We start from the raw sequence: 14,103 nt of genomic DNA on the forward strand, positions 1-14,103 counted from the left end.
AAAGGGAAAGGAGAAGGGAAGAAGAAAAGGAAGGGGAAAGAGATAGAAGGGAGTGGGGAGGGATAGAGGTAAGGGGAAAGGTGGGGAAGAAAAATGAGATAGGAGAGAAAACGTTAACCATTCTCTGTGCTAGGTACCATGCTAAGGAATTGGGGGTTGTTGAGGTAGAGGAAACTTTAGGGGGCACATCAGACATCAGAGTTCTTGCCTATTGGGGAGATTTGTAGTGCCACTATTTATCATTGGGGTGATATGGCTTCATGAGATCCTTGGATCTAGTCCGACTCCAGCATTTTACACATGAGAAAACTGAGATCCAGAGAGGATAAGTGACCTGTCTAATGTCAAACAGGAAGAAGCAAGCAGATTCAAACCTAGATTCTCTAATTTATTATATTCCCTAATTTATTATATCAAGTTGTCTTGGATGGGGATGATGTGTTTCAAAAACTTTGACATCAGAGAATGTGTTATCAGAAGTGTTCTTTTTGAATCAGGTTTTGTACAAGGTTTTAGATTAATTATTTTTCTAAATTGTAGTCATAACTGTATTGGACCCAGATGGCTCTGGAGGGGAAGTAAGGTTGGTCACTTAGCATAGCACAACCTCAATTAAATCCAATTCATGTGCTTATCATGGCATCACCTCCCTGATGTCTCTTCAAAAATGAAGGACAAGCATTTGATTTGAATTTTGAGTTGTTAAAGAGTTGGTCCTTTGAGAAAGAGAATGAATGCCACCTCTTGGAGCTAGAGGAGAATGGCAAAACTATCTGTGGAGAACAATGAATAAGGCTGACCTAGGAGTGCCAATTCTCAAGGAATTACTGAAAGAGTAACTACAAACATAGTGAAGAGGAGTTACTGGTGAAGCGACTTCTACTTGTTAGGAACTCAGGAGAGCTACAGTACAACTGCAGAGGGAATAGTACCATAGGAAATAGTGATGAGTGGCAGGAAGTGAGCAATCAGAAGCAAGTAGAGCCAGAGGGGAGCAATTATGTGGAAGATAATAATGTCTTGGCCACTTCCTTGCTAGAGCCCTACAAAGGCGAGTACTATAAATTACAGATATGGTGCAGGTCTTTGAGGGAAGGGTTGCTCATTGTTTTCCATGCACTCAAATATATCTTGTCTGTTTCCAGATTTGTTACTTTCTTAATCAAATTATTTATGTTTTGATCCTTGTGAGCTTATGTGCTTATAAAGGGAACCAGTGAATCTCTTTGGGAGGAAATGCAGTCAGAAACTACGATTCTAAGATCATTTTGGTGGAGACAAGAAGTCAAAGAAATGAAATATTTTTCAAGGCATACTTGTGTCAAAAGGACACACAAGATTTATGCATATGAAGTATTTTTCAAAATATCTATATATCATTATTGTTAGGGAAATATAGCTAAGTACAAACTTTGTTCAGTCACTGTTTAAAGTGAACCTGTGAATCAACAAGCTATTGGTGTCAAAGAGAAATAATACAAGTCTATCAAAGTCAATTTCTATATTTCTAAAATGGAGGAAATTTAGGCCATCATTGTCTCCTTTACTTTTGGGACCAAGGTTCCTCTTTCATCATCTCCACCGTCTCCCCAAATAAGCCTGGAAATAGCTCACCAGAAGCTAAGCAAGGATGGCTGTTGGCTGCTGAAAAGAGATGGATTTTACTTTCTGGAAAGAAGCCACCCTAGCATGGGTAACTGAGGTTGCCTGATGCCTTACTCAGCCAAAATGCCTTTGTGCTTCCTTACAAACTGATGTCCATGCATTTTGAGTCCTGGGCTGAGCATCTACACTGTTGTGGTTTTAGCTGATTTATCAGCTGCAGCAGGCTCTCCTCTAAAATGAAAAAAGCCAAAACCACACACAACACAAAAACTCAAAACAGTTCTCTGTTTAGAAAAGCAAAGCTGGAGACTAAGCAGTCCAAGACCTCATTTGGGAGTCAAGGGAGGTATGCCACTCTTGCCAATCTGAGAGAGGTTTGAAGCTGTAACACTTGAAGACCCACAAGTGTCAGAGCCAAAAGTTCAGGGACATAGAGAAGAGACCCATCATGTCTTTCAGGGCCATGCTGGGGGCGACTTTTGGTTTCCTCTTTGTCACGTGCTATTTTTAATCCCAAACTGGCATCATTTAAAATCACATTGTCCCTTTCCATCATGTCACCTGCCACTGAAAGCAGCTGCTTTGGCTACCTTGCAAACATGACCTTGGTTTATTTGCCATCCAAAGGTGAAAGAGCAGGCTGTGTTGCAGAATGGGCTGTCATTAGTTTCTGCTCTTGCTCACAAACAGCCAAATGCCTCACAATTTACAACCAGAACATGGGCTGTCAGACAGAGTCTTTGATGCCTCCAACTAGTAATGCTTGTTCATCACCTGTTAGGCACAGGAGTAGACCCTCCGTCATGGAGAAGAGCTGTCACATTCTGGAGACCTTCCCGAGAGCTTGAAGCAAGTGGCTGAGAACAGAATGAGGTTTATGCTCTTCTCTTATCGATGGGAGCTTCCTGATTCTCTGGCAGGGAGCCAGTGCGACCTCGACAATGCCAGCTGCTCTCGCTGGGCTTGATTTCACATTTTACTTGCCATTCTGCCAGCTCTTGAACACTCTCTCTCAGAAAGAAGGACACTTCTCTGGTCTCGTGATAGAGGAATAAATATTCAAGGGACAAGATTCATCCAAGAAATTGCAGAGGGGGAGTTTGTTTTTAAATATCACCAATGTGATCCTCTTTTTATTCATACAAATAAATAAGATTTGCAACTTGAATATAGATAATGATAGAAATGCAGAAGGCAGCAAGAGTGGGAGAAATGTGAGGAAATACCAAGGGTGTGTTGGTAAATGTTTAATAACCAGATCTCTGGCGGGTGGGGTGTTCACAGAACAAACACACTTTTAAGTGTAATCTGAAGTATTTACATTTTCTTCATGACTTTCTCAAGTATAGACAATCAAAAAAATAAATAAAAACCATTTCAAATAAATAAGACCCTAATTTGTAGCATCTGTTGATTTTCAAGGTGTAAATGCTCACACTGAAAATTTTAACAATCAGCTCTCAAAAAACCCTTCAGGCTCACTCCAGCACATTCCTGGCTTTCCTAACACCACAGAACTGCTAACAACTTAGAAGTAATATAGATAGTAGTGGAAATATTCTTTTATCAGAAGTTGCAAAGCCTGGTTTCAAATCCTGACTCATTCCATTTTGGACAATTTTCTTACCCCCTTTACATTCTTTTGGTCATGTGAAGGATTTCACTCCAAACATAGGAAAAAAAACCCTCATTTCTTTTTTGTTTGTTTTTCAAGGTAACAGGGTTAAAGGTCACACAACTAGGTAATTATTATGTGTCTGAGGCTGGATTTGAATGCATTTCCTTCTGACTCCACTGCTGGGGCTCTATCCACTGTGCCACCTAGTTACCCCAAAAGCCTCATTTCTGCTGCCCTTCTCATCTAGATGCTAGTCACTTTCCTAGTGGTTAAATAATTTGAAAGAGGCTTAAAAGATGCATTTGAAAATCTTTAAGTTCTATTAGGACAAAGATTGTTTTGGGTTTGGTTTTGAACTCCAGTGCCTAGTACGCTGCATTATGCATAGCAGAGTATTAGTATTGGTAGTGCAGATATAATTAACATGTCATTTTAAGATGTGCAAAGTACTTTATAAAGGTTATCCCATTTGATCATCATAAGAAGGTGCTATTATTATTCCCATTTTACAGATGAGGAAACTAAACCTGAGAGAAGTAACTTGATAAGGTTAATACAACTAGTCAGTGACTCAGGTGCGATTTGAAGTTAGGTCTTTCTGACTCTAAGTTTAACATTTTAGAGTCCACTGTACCTTTTACTACTAATAGTAATCATAATGATTATGATAATAATAATAGCTCCTTCAAAGCCCAACCTATCATCCATTCCAAGGATGGGGGGGGGATAACATCAAAGTAAAGGTATATGATATTTAGCAGGTCCTGCCTGTACACTGAGATACCTATAGTAACTATGAAGAACTAGAAGAAATTATGAAACACTAGCCAGTTAGGCTCTGGTAATTGGGTTAGCACCTTGGTCGGTGTGATATAACTGTTCTTATGAATCTAAGAAATAGAAGGGTAAGTAGAGAGTTACAAGCTGACCTTCCTTGGAAGCATTGAGATGATCAGCTCAAGTAATTTCAAAAAATAACAGATAATATTATTATTATTATTATAGTAGAATTTAGATAATACTTTAAGGTTTGCAAAATGCTTTGCAAATATCTCCTTTCTGCTTGGTAACTATGAGAAATATGGTATTATTTTTAGATCTACTTTATTGATGAGGAAATTGAGACTGAGAAAGGTTAAATAACTTGCCCAGGGTCACACAGCTAAGGGAGTAACTGAGGCAGAAATTGAATTCAGATCTTCCTGACTCCAAGTCGAATTCTCCATCCACTATGCCTTCTAGAGATGCTTTTTTTGTGGAGGACAGTGCATCAAGTGATGCTCCTTTAAGTCCTGGAACCACAAGAAGTCAAGATATGGAGAAAAAGCTCAGGAATACCAATACCCCATCTGCTAGAAATGCCTTAGTATAGATGCCACTAAAGCAGCCAAACCAGGTGTGCGTGAAATGCACTCAATTTGAATGCTTTCATTATGTACCAGTATTATGTTATGACAAAACTAGAAACAGATATTACCACTTATAAGCATGGGTTCTGTATAGCTTTTTGTAAATGGAATCTTCAGCTCTAAAAGGCAAAGCAACTTATTGCAGCTCAGTGTTGGGGAAAACCATAAGAAATGATTCTTTTCTTAAATCCAGATTAGCTCAAATAAGAGAGGAAATTAGAGAATTGCCTAATTCTGAAGAATCTTGAAGGCACTGAAAATCTACCCTTAACAAAAACTCCAGAAGTGCTATCTAACAAGGAAACAGATGGACAAAATAATTCCACTTACCTCAAATGATTTTGAAGAGGAGATGGGTATATTTATTTATCTATTTTTTTTTTTAGGTTTTTGAAAGGCAAACGGGGTTAAGTGGTTTGCCCAAGGCCACACAGCTAGGTAATTATTAAATGTCTGAGACCAGATTTGAACCCAGGGACTCCTGACTCTAGGGCCGGTGCTTTATCCACTATGCCACCTAGCCACCCCTAGATGGGTATATTTAGACTGGAATTTCAAAAAGTTCAATTAGTGTTGGTAGGAATATGAGTAATATATATTTAGACAGCTAAAGAACACTTTAGGTGGAGCTGTGCTTGAAGTCAGGAAGATCTGAGTACAAATCCTACCTCTGACACTTTCTAGTTGTGTGATCCTGTATAAGTCACTTAATTTCCATTTACCTCAGTTTCCCCAACTGTAAAATGGGGATTATAATAGCCCCTATCTCCCAGGATTGTTATAAGGATCAAATAAGATAATTTTTGTAAAGTGCTTTGCAGGTTGCCTGGAACTATTAAAGATTTATTCCTTTCCCTCCTCCTCTTCTACTGATGACAGAAACATGAATAAACTATATCACAGGAAAGCAATTCAGAAAACCTGTTGTCTGCTATTACCAGCAGGAACAAGTCAAGTTTTGATCCAAAGTACAAAAACTTTTCAATAGTAGTTCATGTACAAGAACCATACACAAGATTATTTACATACTACAGTCACTGCAATGGTTAGTACCATAGGAGGAAAGATAGAGCAAGGTAGTGATACTCTCACTAAGGACTGATGTCAAATATTATCATGGCCGATGATGTGAGTAAGAACTATCAAAACCTGTGAAAAGACATCAAAAGATTCCATCAAAATCTAGCCTGAGAGGATTCTGAGAGCAGGTCAGAAAATTCCAAACTTTTCAGATTTTCTCCACAAACAAGTCAAAAAAAATCACCTCAGGGTGAATGAGGAGTAGCAAAAATAAACAAAAGTTGGGGAAGAACTGTGGTTCTCCTGGGACAATCAGAGAAGATCCAAAGAAAGGTTCCCTGGCCCTAGGTTCCAAATGAGTGAAATGTAAACACCTCCAGGCTAGCTGTTGGAAACAGTAAGAGGTGAACCTTAGGGGCAGCCTAGGGCAGTTAGGAGGTAGCCTCTGTCTCAGCCATAGTAATTCTCACCCCCTAGACAGAGTGAGATATCTGGCATCTGAGTTGGGGAAGAAAGAGAATCTCTGTTGATAAGAGATACCAGGCTCAGCTGTGTGGCAGAGACATGGTCTTATAGGCAAGAAGGAACTAGCATAGACCAGGTGAGTGCAAGAGCAGAGGTGAGGGGATGCTGCTGATTGTAGCATCAGAACTGAGTATTCCATCTTGGTTCCAGGCCAGAGGGGGAAATACATATAACCAATATAAGTTATAACCAATGGGAAGTTCTCAGGGAGTAAAATCATTTCCAGCACAGTGTGGTGAAGGGCCCCAGCTGTGGCTTGGAGGGGGAAAGAAATGCAAATATTGGGCCCAGAACAAAACTACTGAGACCAGAGCACCATCCCAATACTACAAATCTAGAAGTGAATATAATAATAAACTGCTAAAAATTTTTTTAAATGAACAAGCAAAGGAGAAATAACCCAACCATACACAGTTATTATATGATTAGAGAATACAAGATTTGTCTTCTGAAGTTTCTGAAACTAAAAAAAAGGACTCTCTTACTCCAAAGAGTAATGTTAAATTGCTATCTGCTCAAAAGAATTCATAGAAGAACTCAAAAAAGACTTTAAAGATCACTTTTGATAGATTGAGGAAAAAAAACTAAAAAAGAAAATAAGAACACTCCAAGAAAACAAGAAGATGACAAAAAGAAAGTAAACAACTGGAAAAGGAGATCCAGAATTTTAAGAAAATGACTCTTTGAAAATAAGAATTGGTCAAGGGGAAGTCAGTGAAATTATAAGAGATGAAGACATAATAAAACAAAATATAAAGAATGAAAAAATAGAAGAGAATGTTAAACATCTCATAAGAAAAACAATCAATTTGTAGAACAAATCAAAAAGAGAAAGCATAAGAATCATTGAACTACTTGAAAACTATGAACAAAAATAATCTTGATATAATAATATAAGAAATAAAGAAAATTGTTCTGAAGTGTTAAAATAAGAGAGGAAAGCAGAAATAGAAGAAACTCCCTTATCAGCACCTGAAAGGGATAGTAGGAGGAAAACTAAAAGGAATATCTTAGCTAAATTCCCAAACTCTCAGGTTAAAGAGAAAATATTAAGAATACCAAGAAAAAAGCAATTCAAATTTTGTGGAGCCACAATTACAATTTCACAAGACCTAGCAGTGGATACTTTAAAAGAGCAGAGGTCTTGAAACACTACATTTCAAAGACTAAAAGAACAAGGATTGCAGCTGAAGCTATCATTCTCAGCAAAGGTAGGCATAAGCCTGAAAGGGGAAAAAAAATGGACATTCAAGGATTTGCTAGACTTTCAATATTTTGTTGCAAATTTAACAAACAATTTGATAAACAAGAAAGAAGATAAATATAAAATAAACATCAAAGACTAAGTACAAGGGACTCAATAAGGACAAATTATTTACCATTTATATGTAAAAATGTAAACCATATGTCTAAGATTGTTATTAGTAACTAGGTAGTTCGAAGGAAAGTTTGGGGCAAAATTGAATAGGATGGGATTCTTAAAATTAAAATGTTGTAGGAAAAGATTTTTAAAAGTTATCTTATACAAATGAGTTGTGAGAGGAAAGAATCTTGGTAGTTCTGGAAACCTACTCTCATCAAGAATGAATTAAAGAGGGAACAACACACACACACACACACACACACATTTCTGAAAGAAATAAGAGGAGGGAATAGGGAGAGTAGTGAATTAGAGAGGTGAGGGAATAGGATAAGAGGGAATATAGAAGGGTTGGTAGGTTAATGGGGAGTGGGGCATAGAAGTATGTGTAAGGGAGAGATTCTTTTTTTATAATTTTTAAATTTTTAGTTTTTGCAAGGCAATGGGGTTAAGTGGCTTGCCCAAGGCCACACAGCTAGGTAATTATTAAGTGTCTGAGACTGGATTTGAACTGAGGTACTCCTGACTCCAGGGCCTGTGCTCTTATCCACTGCGCCACCTAGCCGCCCAAAGGAGAGATTCTTGAAAGGTTAAGGAATAGGAAGGCAATGTAGTGACTAAAGGTAAAATAGAGGAGTGAGGAGGGGTTGTTGCTTTTACAAAATGTTATAAAAATGAGAAATACACACAAACCAAATATAAAGACATCTATGAATATGTATGCATATATGTATCTATACAACTGTGTATATATGCAGTTATGTGTATATGTGTGGATATATATATATATATATAATGTCTATATGGGTATGTATATGTGAGTATATATATATATGTGTGTGTGTATAAGTATATACATATATGAACAAAAAAGAACCTTGATATAATAATAATATAAGAAATAATTAAAGAAAATTGTCCTGAAGTGTTAAAACAAGAGAGGAAAGTAGAAATATATATGTGTGTATATATATATATATTATATATATACATATATGTATCAGTATATATTTATGTGTCTACCCTGCTTAATTGGGAGGGTTGGCAAAGTAAATAGTGTACAGTAAAAAAAAAAACAGAAGAAAACCTCTAAGAAAGCAAAGATGGATAATTTTGATCACAATGAGTAGTATTATATAGGTTTTCTTAAAATGGAAACTTATTGCTTTATATTATGAATTCTTCTCATATTTTGCTGCACACATGACAATTTTTTTCTATTTTGTATTTAGTTTAAAATAAAAAGTACATCAAAAAATATCTAGCCTATAAAACTATAGGTAACATGGTCATCATATTGCCTGAACAGAAAAGAAACATGCAGAATGGAATCTGTAAAATAAAAGTATATAAGAAATGATTAATATCACTAATCAAAAACCAAAAGTAAAAGCCAAAAGGCTATCACAATAGAATAAATCAAAGCAGCACCAAAACCTAAAAATTAAAAAAAAATCACCATCAATACAAAACAATATAAAAGAAACTTGTAAAGCAAAGAAATTAGAGAAGAGTCCCTAAAAAAGGGAAGATGTGGAATATTTCTGATTAGCCAGGGGCTGAAAGAAATCCAATACGGGGGCAGCTAGGCGGCGTAGTGGATAAAGCACCGGCCCTGGAGTCAGGAGTACCTGGGCTCAAATCTGGCCTCAGACACTTAATAATTACCTAGCTGTGTGGCCTTGGGCAAGCCACTTAACCCCGTTTGCGTTGCAAAAAAAAACTAAAATTAAAAAAAAGAAATCCAATACAATAAAAAAAGAAAGTTTGAATAGGTATAATATATAAACCTTGTGTGCTATAATAATAATGAATTATATAAAGGGAGGTAACTTTAACTTTCCTGAAAAATTGGAAAGTGGTATGTCCATTGACTGAAATGCTTCATGAATTCTCAGCATAGTGATTTTCTACTTTACTTCAACTCTAATGCAAGCCTGATCTCATATTTCTTAATAGAAAGTGTCACTTATTTATCAACAAGTAATAAGAACATACTAGTGACCTCCTCCAAATATAAACCTATTACTTGTTTACATACTTCACACTAAACATTGTTAGTTTATATAGCTAAAAATATAAACATAAGAAAACAAAATCTCAATTGAGGAGCAATAAGCACATAGCAAGAAGTTTCATGCATGTAAAAAACAACACATTATTAACTTGACGATTGTTGACCAATTCACTCAATCTGCTCTAACAAATATATCACTGAATCTTTGTCTGTTCTGCATCCATATTTTTGCCATGCACTATATTTGTATATGGACTATCTGTGCCTAACCTATGGTAGAGCCTTCCAAGCTGGCATTGGTCTGATCAGTCACAGTTGGACATATTATATTTGAATCCAATAAAATTATGTCATTTTGGTCCTCTTTGAGAATGAAGAACAAAAATCAAATATATAAAATAGATCCAAGCAAGAAAGATCGTTGAAAGATCTGATGTCCATGTAGAAAGTTGTTCTCTGTGTAACATAAAAATGCATGTGAATGAATGTTGAAAAGCTTTTATAACATAATTGGAAAAATAAAATAAAATATTAATTAAGATAAATAAAAGTGATTCATAAAAAGGAAAAGAAAGATGTTCTCTAATCAAAACATAGCTCCAACACAATAATGTCAAGAAAAATCAAAATGAAAGATGGCATCTTCCAGAGAGATTGTGTAAACCTGTTACAATTCAGCTTAACCTGAAAACTTTTAGCATTGCTCAGAACTGAACTAAATATGACTTCCAAATCAAGAAGTCATGTCAAAGCATTGTATTAATTACTTATTCTATATGTATGATGTCAAATTATATGAGGACAGTTAGGTGGCACAATGAATAAGAGTGCTGGGCTAGAAGTCAAGAAGTCTCATCTTCCTCAGTTCAAAGTGGACCTCAGACACTTATTAGCTGTGTGACCCCTATTTGCCTCAGTTTTCTCATCTGTAAAATGAGCTGGAGAAGAAAATGTCAAAGCATTCCAATATCTTTGCCAAGAAAACCACAAATAGAGTAATGAAGAGTCTGTCATGACTGAACAAGAAGTTATATGGCTTCAGTACAAAACACATTAAACAGCTACTTCATCTTGTGGAAACTCTCCACTGATAGCAAAATGCCATTTGGATTATAACCTATAACCTTTTCCCTGTGTTCCAAAAAAGAATAAAGATAGAAGATTTGAATACAAAGATCAAATTAAATCAATGGATGAAGTCAATATTGAAAAATATCCTTGATTTTCTTCATACGAAACATTATTGAGCCATGGAAAGATTACTACTTCCTAGTAAAAAATGAAGAAGAGGATTGTTAAATGTTTTAAGATCACACAATTAAGAGTTTAAAATTTATAGAAATATTTTTGGAATTAAATAGACCTCATTTAAGAGAGCACTTGTGATAAGAATAATAGATAGTGTTTATATAGCATTTTAAGGTTTGCAAAGTGCTTTACATATGTTATCTCATTTATGGCTGACAACTGGTATATGCTGCTAGATTTGTCAATTGTAGCTGAAAGTAGATTATCTCTGGACAGGGACTATGAAACTGCTGAGCTTTGTCTTTGTTTCTTTAGCATTTTGCATAATGCCTGGCACAGAATAAATGCTTAATAATAATATTTGTTGATTATCTTGTTCTTATCTTTGTTGGTGGAGTCTATAAATGGTATAGGGACAAATTGCAATCTCTCTGATATTCTCTTATAATTCAAGTTATTTCTCTATTTAACATGTGAACAGAGTATTTACTTTTTTAATTAAATGAGAATATGGAATAAAATCTCATATTATGTGTATATAGAGAGAGACTTCATATAGATGCTAGGGGTCCCTATCCAAATTTCCACTTGCACTTCCAATATTCCTTCAACTGAAAGCAGGGAACGAATTGACTTAACAATGATAGAAGCAGAGTTATATGCTTATTATGTACCACAGGAAATAGTGATGATATGTACCTTATCCTTCTCCCATTTTTTAATACTTGGAAAGGGAGCTAATAATTAATCTTGAAAAGAGAGTCAGATTCTCCCCCACCCACCCAATAGTTTATCTTATGGATCTAAAGAAAAAAAGCTTTCTTTTCTTGACTTATAGGGAAGCGATTCATAGCCAGGCATTTTCAAATGTATATTCTATCTGCCAGCACAAATTGCCTTTTCCACAATATTTCATTTGACTCTTAAAGTTATAGCAAAAGTATCTATATTTTCTTTGATAGAGTTAAATGAAATTGGTGTTGCACAGAGAATAGTTCAAAGAAGAGATTTATTCCAGAAAGGAGTTAAAAAGGACAGGATTGCTTCAACAAAAACCATAGAAGGAACTTTTTTTTTTTCCTAAAAGAAAAATTTTGTTTCTGGTAGGGATTTCTTTCAAAATATCAGAAGTCTCACTATTTTGAAATCTTAAAGATGTTTTCCTAAAGAATTTTTGACTTTGTGACTTTAAATACTCCAGCAACAAAACTAAAAAAAAAGAAACAGAAAGATAAATGTCATTGAAAATAACTGCAGAATGTATAAAATATTTGAGATTTTATCTTCAAAATCACACACAAGGATTAGATCAACACAACTATAAAACTCTTTATAAAAATAAAGACAGTCCTAAATAATTGGAGAAATACTAATTGCTTATGGTTACACTATACCACAATATAATAAAAAATGACAATATTATCTAAATAAATTTTCTTTTTCACTGTCATAACGAGCAAACTTCCAAAAGATTATTTTACAAATCTTGAGAAAATATAACAAAATTCAACTAGAGGGAAAAAATGAAATATCTCAAGGGAGATAATGAAAAAAGTTGAAAGAAAGAGACCTAATAGTAATAATATTCATTAAAACTATTTTGAACTGGTTTAAGAATAGAAAAGTCAATCAATGGAACAAATAAGGTATATAATATATATGGAACTAAATGTAATGGAAGACTGATTTCTATTTGTTCAGTTCTGTTGACCTCCACTCTCACATTGCTAATTGCCTATTAAACATCTCAAAGTGGCTATCTTGTAGACATATTTTATCAACATACCCAAAACTTAACTCATTATATTTTCCCTCCATCCTTTCTCTTCTCCTAAGTTCCCTATTATTGTCAAGGGTACTAAAATCCTCCCAGGCCCCAGTTTAGAATCTAAATATCCTTCTCAACTTGTCACTCTTTCCCCCATATCCACTCAGTTGTTAAGTTCCTTTATTTCCACCTTCCCAACATCTCTCCTAAAAATCCCCTTCTCTCCTTTAAATACTATCATCATCTCATCATCTCACATTGAAATTATTGAAATAATTTGCTTTTTGGTTTCCCTCCCTCATTTCTTCTCACTCTAGAGAATTCCCTATTTGGCTGTCAAATTGATATTTCCTTTTTTTCTTCTTTAACAAGTGTATTTTATTTGAATTAATATTAAGTAAGCACACAAGTAAAGCTCTTCCCCTTATCTACGTATTGGCACCAATCTCATACAACTCCCAAGGAGACAGGAAAGTCTTTATTTACATTTATGTTGGGAGCAGGGAGGGAATTTAAAGAGTCAATCATCAAGGCTCTGATAACTTTAAAAAAGCAAGTATTAAGGTGGAAGGTATAAAAAGTTTGGATTTTTTTAAGGATTACAGAATTTACATGTAAAGCTCCACCACTACCACCACCCCCTTTCTCCTCCTTTTCCTGATCTGGATTTATGTTTAAAAGCTCCTTTTTTTGTGTAGAGATCAGGACAGACTTCATAGAGGCAAGTGATTATTTGAAACAATGCATTATACAATATTTAGAATGACTAAAAACAAGCAAACATACATACAATCAAGTCCCAAAGACACACTGTGTACAGCTTTGGGGATGTTTGCCTCCAACATACTTAGATCGTTCATTACTTTCACTATTCCATTTTTAAAATCCTGAGGCCAGGGTTAACAAATAAAGACATGCCAATCTCATCTCTTTTGGGGGAATACTAGTATGTCAAACCATTTGGTAAACCCCTACCAAACCCCACAGACAGTCCATTTAGAAGTGTTTGTGCTAAATAATGGAGAGTCCAGATTCATCAAACTCCTCTAACTGCTGGTACAAGTCTGCAAAGTGGAGAGAGAGGCCAAGATGGAATCTTTAATCCAGGTGGTGTATTGTGCTCTCATGGGGCAAGGATATCGATTTTCATTGTGCTGGGTATTAGGATTTAATCTCCTTTTGCATCTTGTTAGTAATGCCTGAGTACTTGACACCACCAATAGAGTATTGGCATACAAATCCCTACTGATGTTAACATCACACTTCATGATTGGGTTGAAGGTAGTTTTATGGATTTCACTAGATTCTATACCCAAGAAAGATAGTTGGAAGAGTTTCTGGGCACCAGAACTTCTTGTTGCCAATAGTGATAACCTAACCATCAGAAAGGTATTGTTCTTTTCCAGAGAAGAGCTAGATGCTGCAGTCACTAGAGCTCTGCAACACATTTTTCCTTGATGACACACACTTTCCCTCAGCTCTGGTAGTGAAACCCTCTCTTGGTCAGGTTCTTCAAGGGGTAGTCTATTAAAT

The 14,103-nt window shown here is 35.5% G+C and overlaps 1 protein-coding gene across 1 annotated transcript in view; it reads right to left on the bottom strand.

Annotated features, from left to right (window-relative positions):
- The window catches only part of CDHR3 (cadherin related family member 3), a 105,076-nt gene that overhangs the window by 33,246 nt on the left and 57,727 nt on the right, over positions 1-14,103 (bottom strand). The window lies entirely within an intron of this gene.

This window comes from Macrotis lagotis, chromosome 7 (assembly GCF_037893015.1).
Source record: "Macrotis lagotis isolate mMagLag1 chromosome 7, bilby.v1.9.chrom.fasta, whole genome shotgun sequence".
Lineage (NCBI taxonomy): Eukaryota > Metazoa > Chordata > Mammalia > Peramelemorphia > Peramelidae > Macrotis > Macrotis lagotis.